At 40.1% G+C, this 11,649-nt stretch overlaps 1 protein-coding gene across 5 annotated transcripts in view; it reads right to left on the bottom strand.

Moving 5' to 3' along the window:
• The window catches only part of helz (helicase with zinc finger), a 273,419-nt gene extending 263,841 nt beyond the window's left edge, over positions 1-9,578 (bottom strand). For all 5 annotated transcript variants that reach the window (XM_020511475.2, XM_048610734.1, XM_048610735.1 and 2 more), the window contains exon 1: positions 9,512-9,578. The gene's annotated coding sequence lies outside the window, so the exon portion shown is untranslated. The remainder of the gene's footprint in view (positions 1-9,511) is intronic.
• Between the last annotated feature and the right edge of the window lie 2,071 nt (positions 9,579-11,649).

An 11,649-nucleotide genomic window follows, 5' to 3' on the forward strand; every position in this document is an offset into this window, starting at 1 on the left:
AACATTCAGTGACAGCAATGTATACCATCCACAAGATGCAAGTACAACAATTCACAAAGGGTCCACCGTTAATACCTTCCATAGCAACAGTTTCTACCATTTAATAAGACAAGGGTAGCATATGCATTTGAACACCATCACCTATAATTTTCCATTCAAGCCACACGCTATCCTGACTTGAACTATATTGCCATTCTTTCTCTGACACAGGGTCAAGACTTAGAAAACCCTTCCTAACAACACAATGGAAGTACCAACATACACCACAAATAGTGCAGCAGTTCAAAAGGCAGCTCATCACCATTTTCTCAATAGCAACAAATGCTGGTATTGGTAGCAATATTCACATCCCATAAACGAATATGAGAAAAACTTGCCCTTCAAGTTATCCTGACACGGTGGTTTTCTTATTGAACCTTCCAAGTGGTTTGACGGAACAAAGTAACTCACAAAGTAACTACTTCAGAGCATAGTTAAAAGTCAAACACAACAGTGTGAGATTGATTCACACTTAGACCCTTCTAAGGAAGATCTGTGAACCAGTTGGATGTTCAAATAACAATGTGACATTTTTATGGTCAATTTTAAAACTTACATGTAAACATTATACAGATAGCCTAACTGGCTCATTTTGAAACAAGCCCACATGCTACTTCACACTTTGTACATGTGCAAAACTTGATGGATTTTGATTACAATACTTCAGAACTGGATCAAATTGAAACAAATCAACACGTACTTGACATCTGTTTTGATGTCTATCCACTGCTACCAGAAAAAAATAATAACTAATCAATGAAACTAAATGGCTTTCACTTCAACATTAAACTACATATAAAATCACATAATCATTAGATTATCGCTGCCAAATATACTATCTCTCTACCTTGTTTAAACGATATTCTCTTCTCTCCTGATAACTCCCAACTCAAGCTTCCATGCAGCCCCCTAAGTAACAGAAGTCCTCTGCTACTAGTGCAGACTGGAGGCAAGGCCCGGCCTGGCCTGCTCGAAGGACTGTAATGCTGAACTTTTTATTTCTTTATTTTCTAATTTATTCCTAAGATTTTGTACCTGGATACCTTGTACCTAAGATGGCATGAAGGTTTGTTATACTGATATTTTTATTTCTTTATTTTTCTAATTTATTCCTAAGATCAAGTACCTACATACTTTTGTACCTTAGATGGCACTATAAGTGGAGACTTTGTAAATTTTTCACTGGACTCATGTGAGAGTATGTGACAATAAACCTAACTCTAATTCTAAAAGTGGGATCTCCTTCACTCAAGTCAGAAATCCACATTTGTAGACATTGGATAAGGGTGACATTAAACTCAGTTTTATCCTCACACTTGTTGAAAAAATTTTCCTTTCACCATTAATTCGCTTTGTTAATTTTAGAAGTGTTTTCAAAAACAGACAACAGCTTGAACCAATGCACCAGTGACAGTGACTCACTTCTCTCAGGAAATGTATTTTTTTAAATGGCAATTGTGACAAAAAGAGTGTGTTACAGAGCTCAAACTACACAAAACTTCCTTAAATGAAAAGCATACTACGAAAAAGGGAGCATTATTGAAGCATATTCTTTGGAAATTCTGAGCAAAATTCAAAAATCCACAAGAGCTGCTGAGCACAGAACCTCAATTCACATTATATGAAACTGATGAGTAACATACCGATGAGCATTGTAGACTCTTGATGAGTTTGAGAGCATTGAAAAAAGACTGCACTTTCTACTCAGATGTCAAACCATCTATAGTACAGCTAAAAACTCAAGCTAGAGAGTTAATCTGGGTGATAAGATTTCCATTTGGTTTTCAACACTGAGTTGTGGTAGGATTTCTGAAAAGTATATTTAACTGATACATTTCAACATGGAGAGTGTTTGCACACTTGAGAATTCACCGATAATTCAGAGAGGTTCATACATACAGTCTCCAATCTAAATTCAGTAACAGTGAGTGACTGCTGAATCATAAGAAATTCTCCTGTGGGGCAATTTTGATCACTTCCAATATTCTCCTGGCCAGTAAAGAGCCAATATGAGACCCTACAAAATTGATTATTGCTTATAATCACTAAACCCAGATGGAATAAAAAAATGGTGAGCTCAAACATCCATTTCTTTCATTTAGAAAACACTAGAACAAAAATGTAAGACAAACCAGATTAATACTTCTTCACCAATGACAGTTTTCCACAAGGATACGGCAAAATTACACTGCTGTCCACAGCCTAATTATTATTGTATCAATATGCTTCAAAACCTGGAGTTTAATGTGATGTAAAATATTTCCTGAGGGAAGACTGCACTATCAGCTCAGACTAGACCCATCATCATAGATATTACATCATGAACCAATACCATACTATAGCATCAATTTAGTTTAAGATTTTCACTCCATTTTCACTTCTTCATTTGTAGGAATAAAATCCAATGCTCAGTGTTCATCATGGCTCAAAATGTCACTAGCCCAGCATTATCTATTACTGAAATCCTATTAATGCCAGATTATATTACACTTATTTGAGTATACATCTCTAACCTGCATTTACTGGCACATACTCACACTTCCTTCATGGGAACATGCTGAAAATCTACTGTCCAGTTTGCAACATTTCCTGTTACTTCAACAGTAGCAAAAACTAAAAAAAAACACACAATCAACCTCCTTTGTTCAATTCAAATACCTTAGTTTGATCGAACACATTAAATAAAGGGCTACATAACGCTAACATCAGAACAAAGGCAAAGAACTGCTCAAAAGGCATTAATTCTAACTTGTGCATGTCAGACATGTGTGAATGTAGAACACCTGGGATTTTGTTTTCAGGTGCAGATACAAGATAAACATCGGCAAAGGTTTAATAACTGAGCACACTGAGTCATTAGAGATTGCCTTAGCTATGTTAATCGCTTATTGAATTTGTCCAATGAGTAGCAAAGCAAAAGTACAAACCTTAATTCTCAGTCTGCACTACATTAGCTGATCTCAACCACAGCATATGTAAGTGCATTGGAACTGGCCTCAGCACTCCTAGTTAGAGGGGCAATTAAAAAAGAGGCTTGCTACTCACGTGCTTAAACCTTACAGAAACACATATGAGGACATTCATGTTAGCTTTCAGTTCCCTCAATAGTTGAAGAAGCTGTTGCAACACACAGCGCATGCAATTTAGATAAAATACTAGAAAGCTACACTTTACATCAGCAAAAAGCCAATGCCACAGTAGGGTGGGAGATAATTTCTGCTTTCATTTAACAGCTGCAGTCATTAAATTCCCAAATCAAATTAAAGACATAATCAAAACTTAATAAAGTAATCAGAATGCAACAAGTATGTGATTGTACAAAGGTAGACAGCACATATAATTTAATATACCGTAAGTGGGAGTGTTCCAAGTTCCTCAACTATAAAAACAACAGAAAGCATCAACAGGATTGTTACCTTGAAAGTTGGAATTTAGTCAAAAGTTAAAGAATGCTTAGTTTCTACTACCACCAGAAATAGTAATCAGAAAACCAAATGACAATTAATATTACCAGCCAAGCATTGAAGAAAATGCTTGCACAAGTTTCAGGGATGGTTTCTCAACTGTAATGTGCAGCTTTGCCAAAGAATGCGGTACAAAGCAAAGGAGGGAGAAAAGGGAAGAACTGGGAAATAAAGTACAGATGAAAATAGGATTCTAATCTCATTAGGAAAATTAGGAAAAATATACATTCATAAACTAATTCGCAAAAGAAACTGGAAAAAAAATGTTTTAAATTTCACTAGATTAAAAACAATAGCCCTCATTCAATTGAGCAATAAAACTGAACTTGTCAAAATTACACATGGAGTGACAAATATATATCATAAAACAATACCATTTATTATTTGGATAGGTCCCATATTGTACACCACACTAAGTTTTTCACAACTCTTTTCAGAAATCTTCTCCAAATTTACCATCTTAGCACAGAAACTATCAAAACTCAATCTAATCCAATTCTCACAGGCTGCCTCCTTTGTGTACCTTCCTATGAGAGACACTAGACAGCACTTCGGACTGATGCTTCCATTCTTTTGCCAAAATATACCAGGACCAAGTACAGCACCCAACAGCATTCTCAACTTAAATTAATTAACTTGCCACAAATGATTAAGAGAACATAAGTGTATTAGCTTTGTACAACAGCAGGCAGTATTTATGCATGTCAGGGGAACTCCCAATTCTTTTAATACAAGTTTCATTGATACAACAAGTGGTTCCTTAAATTTAACACAGAATTAATAGGGACAAACCACAGTGAATCTGTAGATTAAAGTTTTAATGGGTCTTCAACAATGATTCTGGAGTCAGAGATAGTAGGAACTGCAGATGCTGGAGAATCTGAGATAACAAGGTGTAGAGCTGGATGAACACAGCAGGCTAGGAGCAGGAAAACTGACGTTTCGGGCCTAGACCCTTCTTCAGAAGAAGGGTCTAGGCCCGAAATGTCAGCTTTCCTGCTCCTCTGATGCTGCTTGGCCTGCTATGTTCATCCAGCTCTGCACCATGATTTTGGAGTCAATTGTTGCAGCCATCCGCACATGTTAAAATATCATTTGTCTTCTCCATAGTTGTGTGCATCACTGGGAACGTCAAAGAAAAACGTTTCACAAAAACACACGTTCTACTATGCAGTCTTAGAGATGAAATTTGACATGAACTTTGCATCGTTCAGAACATTTTTCCAAGATCAAATTAAATCATCGCCAACAGAATTCAGGTCTGTTAAACCAACACCAGTCAAAATAATACTGGCTAAGAATGAACCAAGTAAAACTATTTCTCAGTGTTTTTCAACAATCTGTAGGTGCCAATCCATAGGAGCTTAACTTTAAAAAATTGGATTTAAGTGTGAAATACAACCGTGCAGAATATCAACCCAACTGACATAAAGTAGAAGAAACTATAAACATATATTCCTCAGATTGAATGCGTAGCTTTAATATCAAGGCCTGTGCAATACCTTCCAGTTTGCCAAATGGGCCACATGCACACAGCTTAGCAGGAACAGTGCTTTGGAGGTGCTGAATAAGGAACACGAAAAACTGTGCAGAAATACAGAAGGAAAGAAGTCCAGGATGCACTAAAAATGAGCGAAAAGCCTACATAGCTTTAAAGTTTTTGAGAAGACTTTTTTTGTAGCTCAAGTTGTGGATGAAGTTATATACTTGTTCGCCGAGCCGCTGTGTTTGATTGCAGACGTTTTGTCACCCTACTAGGTAACATCATCAATGCGCCTCCAGTGAAGCATTGGTATTCTGTCCCACTTGTTATTTATATGCCTGGGTTTGCAGGGGTGGTTGGCATTACTTCCGGTTCTGTTTTTCAGTGGTTTGTATACTGGGTCCAGTTCAATGCGTTTGTTGGAGTTCCGGTTGGAATGCCAGGCCTTCAGAATTCCTTGGCATGTCTCTGTTTGGCTTGTGCTATTATGGATGTATTGTCTCAGTCGAATCAATGTCCTTCTTTGTCTGTGTATATTGAGACCAGTGAGAATTGATCATGTGTCTTCGTGGCTATTTGGTATTCGTGTATCCTTATTGTTAGCTTTCTTCCAGTTTAGCCTATGTAATGTTTCTCAGTCCTTGCATGGTATTTTGTATATTACATTAGTTGTGGGTATAGGATCCTTTACGTTCATCAGTAGCTGTCGCAGGGTGGTTTGTAGCCTACCCTGATAGCTAGGGGTCTGAGTATCTTGTGGTCATCTCTGATAATGCCTCTGATGTACGATAGGGTGACTCGTGTGCCTGGCCGTGTTGTGTCTTCTTGCTGTGGTCTGTCTCACCCCAGCAAACTGAGGCACATAAATAACAAGCAGCACAGAACACCAATGCTTCACTGGAGGTGCTTAGTGATGATGTTACTTAGCAGGGTGACAAGATGTCGCGGTCAAACACTCCAGCTCGGCGAGCAAGTCTCCAACCTCAGCAAATATGGGTACTCAGTACAATGATCTGGCACAAAGGCAAACAAAATGATCAAGTCCCAGCTTGAACACATGATAGAATCATAGAGCTGTAAAGCATGGAAACAGACCCTTCTGTCCACCTGATTGGATATCCTAAATAAATCTAGTCCCATTTGCCAGCATTTGGCCCTTATCCTCTAAACCCTTCCTATTCAAATACCCATCCAGATGTCTTTTTGATGTTGTAATTGCACCAGCCTCCGCCAGCATCCTCTGCTGGTTCAATCCATATATGCACTACCCCTCTTGTGAAAAAGGTGCCCCTTGGACCCTTTTAAATTTTTCCCCTCTCACCTTAAACCTATGCTCTCTAGTTTTGGACTCCACTACCCTGGGGAAAAGACCTTGACTATTTACCCTATCTATGCCCTTCATGATTTTATAAACCTCTAAGGTCACCCCTCAACCTCTGATGCTCCAGGAAAAATAGCCCCAACCTGTTCAGCCTCTCCCTACAGTTCAAACCCTCCAACCTTGGTAACATCCTTGTAAATCTTTTCTGAACCCTTTCAAGTTTCACAACATCCTTCCTCTAGCAGGGAGACCAGAATTGCACGCAGTATTCTAAAAGTGGCCTAACCAACGTCCTGTACAGCCACAACATGACCTCCTAAATCCTACACTCAATGCACTGACCAATAAAGGCAAGCATACCAAACGCCTTCATCACTACCCCATCTACCTGCGACTCCACTTTCAAGGAACTATGAACCTGCACTCCAAGGTCTCTCCGTTCAGCAACACTCCCCAGGACCTTACCATTAAGTGGATAAATCTGCCCTGATTTGCCTTTCTAAAATGCAGCACCTCACATTTATCTAAATTAAACTCCATCTGCCATTCCTGTGCCCATCAGGTCAAGGTCCCGTTGTACTCTGACACCACCAATTTTGGTGTCATCTGCAAACTTACTAACCATACCTCCCATGTTCACATCCAAATCGTCTATATAAATGACAAAAAGCAGTGGACCCAAAACCGATCCTTTTGGTACACTGCTGGTTACAGGCCTCCAGTCTGAAAAGCAACCCTTCTCCACCACCCTGTCTCCTACTTTTGAGCCAGTTCTGTATCTAAATGGCTAGTTCTAAGTTAGCAGTTATCAACTGAAATGCCTGGTTGGTACATTATAAATTGATCATCTGTATTCTTGAGCTCAATGGCAGTAAGCACAGTGGTGCACCAACGCTAGGTCACAGAGTAATACAATGGAAATTCAAGTGGCCACTTCTAACCAAACTGGAACCAGAGGGAAAGCATCACGTTCATATAATCAGTTCCTTGGCAGGAAACAGCTGCTATCAGATGGGGAAGTAGGCAGACAAGCAAATAGTCACCAGTGCATACCCAGGCCAATATTCAAGACAAACATCAATACAAGTCACCTCAAAAGTGAGAAAAGGCAGACTGTTTGTTATAATGCCTTTCCAAAATAATCACTGACTCAGAATCATAGAATCCCTATACCGTGGAAATAGGCCATTCAGCCCATCGAGCCCACACCGACCCTCCAAACAGCATCCCACCCTGACCAACCCCCCTACCCGAGCCCTGTTACCCTGCATTTCCCATGGCTAATCCACCTAGCTTGCATATCCCAGGACGCTATAGGCATTTTTTTTTAGCATAGCCAATCCATCTAACACACACATCTTTGGACTGTGGGAAGAAACCAGGGCACCCGGAGGAAACCCACACAGACACAGGAAGAATGTGCAAACTCCATGCAGTCACCCTGGAATTGAACCGTGGTCTCTGGTGGCGTGAGGCAGCAGTGCTAACCACTAAGCCATCGTGCCGCCCAGATATGTTAACATACAACTTAGCAGGAGCAGGCCGTTCAGCCCCTTGAACCGGCTCTATCATTCAATAAATTATGACTGATCTGATTGTAACCACAAATCTGAATTCCAGCCTGCCTTAACTTTCACGACCTTAGCAAGAATCTGTCTTGCTCTGCCTTATAAATATTCATCCTTTCAGGAAGAGCAGTCCAAAAATTCCCAACCACGACAGGTAAAAATGTTGACCAACCTGCATTTTAAATCATCAGTTCTCAATTTTTAAACAGTGAACCCTAGTTCTAGATTCTCCCCTAAGAGGAAATATCCTCTCCACATCTACCCTGCCAAATCCCCTCAGGTTTTAGCATGTTTCAATCACTAACAAGGTATCATTAAATAAACACTCGCTCTGAAGGCATTTCAAAACACTTCAGTGTTAGAAGTCACACGACACCAGGTTATAGTCCAACAGGTTTATTTGAAATCACAAACTTTCAGAGTGCAGCCCCTTCATCAGGTGCAGAGAGACAGTGTTGACAGTGAGTGGACAGTGAGGAAAGATAAATGGATCAGGATCAAGAGGAAAGAGATAGCAAAGTGATGAAGAGAATAACTCCAGGAGTTTGTGGAGCAGAGGAGAGGGGGTAGACTGCTCATATTAAACTCAAGTACACTTACATGAAAATTTGTAAATATTTATTTAAGCAATCTAATATGCAATAAAAAACAAAATAGCTGAGGAATAAGACAAAGGCAGCTTATATATTACAGTTCCAATACACACAAACTTTCAGTTGTATAATTCCACACCACCAGGAGCTGAGAATAAAACAAAATACCAAGTTCATGTTTTGGATACAAGGTTTGAAATTTGTAATTTCATTATTTCACAAAAGGATTAGCAAAAGTATTTTAATTCCTTATTAGCAGGACAACTATAAAGATCAGATCAGTTTAACTGACAAAAGTTTTGTTGAATGCTAGTAAATAATGTAATATAGTAGTAATAGAATCCTACTTCAAAACAAGTGTCCATAAAATAATATTAATGAGACTCGACGAAAAGTTTGCTCTCATTAAGGGCTTTTATTAATCATGCAGCAGCAGCGCGAAGAAACTTCTTTTTATATAAAAAGAAGCGTTGCTTGCTTTAAAGATTGATTTTGCATCTCTTATTAAAATCAAGCAGGTAAACAAAAAAAAAAGCAAGCGAATAGGAAGTGTTCTAACAATAAACAGACCACTGTAGTGGTAAAGGTGCATTATGTTCCCAACAGAGACATAATGAGGGGATAGGGGAGAACAGTGTGGGGGAAGAATGTGGGGAAAGCACGGCGATGCTTCCCAGCCCATCCTCAGAACCCCCACCGCCGCCACTTGTTTACACGATCTACTCTCTGGCCTCGACAAGCCCTGGGCCTATACACTTTCCAGAGCTGAGCTCTCTCCTAAACTCGGCGGCGTTAACTGTAGACAGGGAGAAAGGGCGATGAGCCGGCCTGTTGATATTACCATCCCCAGGCCTTGGATTTAAAGGCGGCCTCAATAACACCGACCCCCAACCGCCTCCTTCAAACAACAGACTGACAGCTCCGCGACCACAGGCACCCTCGCCGACTTCTCCCACCTCTTCTCCACAACCATCATAAAGCTCCGGAGAGCGGCCACCCCGGAGCCCGCAGCTGCTCAGACACCGACACAACTCCGCACCTACCTTTGCCTTTACTTTTGCGCCATCTTGGATCCACTTGTCAGCGTCCCCCGAGGCATTGTGGGAAGCTGGACCACTGCGCCTGCGCGAGCTCTTCCAGGGGAGCGCACCCTAAAGAAATGTTCCACAACAGCAGTATCAGGTAAAGGGTTGGAGCCGTAGGTAAACGGTTGGAATAGGCGAGGAGCTGCAGCAGTCGCTAAAGGTTTGGAGCAGCATTTAAAAGGTTGGAACAGGCGAGGGGCTGGAGGAGCAGGTAAAGGGTCGGAACAGGTGATGGGTTGGAGGAGCAGGTAAAGGGTCGGAACAGGTGATGGGTTGGAGGAGCAAGTAAACGGTCGGAACAGGTGATAGGTTGGAGTACGAGATCAAGGGTTGGTGCAGCATTTAAAAGGTTGGAGCAGATGAGGAGCTGAAGCAGCAGGTGAAGGGTAGTAGCTGCAGGCTGGAGCAGAAATAGCTGAGACAGCGAAGAGGTGGATGAAGGGTGGCAGGGGCTGCTGTACTTCCAATCTCTTTCTCCAACTTACTGCAGCCACAATCAATTAAAATGTGACTTAAAATGTCAAGACTACTGGCAAGGTTAATGCCCATCTTTTATAATCCTTGAGAAGGTGGTGGTGAGTTGATTTTTTTTTTCAATCTCTGTAGTCCTTGAGGTGTATGGACCCCACAGTGCTGTTAGGGAGAGAGTATATATTTGAAAGTAGCGAATTTAGAGGGTAATGGAGATAGGGCTGGAGAATGGGGTTTCTTTCAAAAGTTGAAATTCTATGATTCCAGGATTGTAATGAAGTGATGCTGAAAGATACATTTTCAAGCCAGGAAAGTTTATTTCTTGGAGGGGAATTTGCAGGTAAAGGTCTCAGGTTTGGAAGGTGCTATCAAAAGAGCCTTGCAATTAATCTTATAATTAGTACACACTGTTTTGGTAGTGAAGGGAGTTAATTTATGTATATCCATACATGATTAAGTCACATTATATATTTCCAACAATTTGAAATAACATAAATTGCCTGCTTCTCTGCTGGAAATCTTATCACAATACATTCAAATTTGGGGAGACACTGGCATAGTGGTAGTGTCACTGAACCAGTAGTCCAGTGGCCTAACATGATGCTCCAGGGTAGTGATCACCAAATCTCTTGTATATAAGATCACTTTTTGAACTTATGTGCACAGCAGGATCTACCCCTTAAGAACATATAGATTAAACAGTTGATTTTTAGTGCTGCAGAAATCTAAACAAATATTAATATGATTATTCATTTTGTCCTCTACTCACTAAGTTTTAGTGTGACACATGACTGCACATTTTCTGCCAGTGCCTTGAAGTCTGTAGTTTGAGCTTGCTAATTGTATACAGTTCATCAAATAGGTATCTGTGAGGCCACTGCCCTACTGGGACTTGATTACCTTTTATTTGGGAGAACGCTGTCTCTGAGGTATGTGGAGCAAAAGTAAGCTTTCACTTTAAAAGTACAGGATGATAGAAGTTGATATTACTCTTTGAGTCCCGAAAAATAACTGCCCCTTAATTTCACTTTCAACTCAATATCATTTTGCATAGTAATTATCTCTATATCAAAGACCTGATGGAAGTTGGTAGTCAACCCCCTCCCCTCTTCAATGTCTACTTGAAGGAATGGATTTGAAATGAAAACTGCAATGTGTTCCATCAGGTCTAATTCCTGAAATCACCTGTTAAATTCCTCTGTTAACTTCCTCAGGTATGCACAGAGGTTTCTAGATGCAATCATTTTTCTTTGTCTTTGATTTATTTTTCCTAGTATTTTCTCCAGACTCAGGAAGTCATGCAGCAATTGTATTTTTTAATTGGCAGAACAACAGACTCCATTTCAACTTGAATGCATTCACAGCACTGATCATATGTTGCTAAGTCTCTGTCTTTTGCCTGCAGTTCACAATTCATCTCATTCAGTTTTGAAGTTGCATCTGTAAGAATGTGAAATCAAACAACTAAGCATTGACTGACAGCTCGCTACACATTGAACTAATTACCCATGCTGACATGAGCTGGTTAAGTCAAGGAAAAGTCTTGGAAAGATTTATAGAACTGATGCCTGAAATTATTACATTTCTTAAATTAAGGAATTAACTGTAGGCAGTATCGAGCTCAA

This window comes from Rhincodon typus, chromosome 23, assembly GCF_021869965.1.
Source record: "Rhincodon typus isolate 14 chromosome 23, sRhiTyp1.1, whole genome shotgun sequence".
In the NCBI taxonomy this organism is placed as follows: Eukaryota; Metazoa; Chordata; class Chondrichthyes; order Orectolobiformes; family Rhincodontidae; genus Rhincodon; species Rhincodon typus.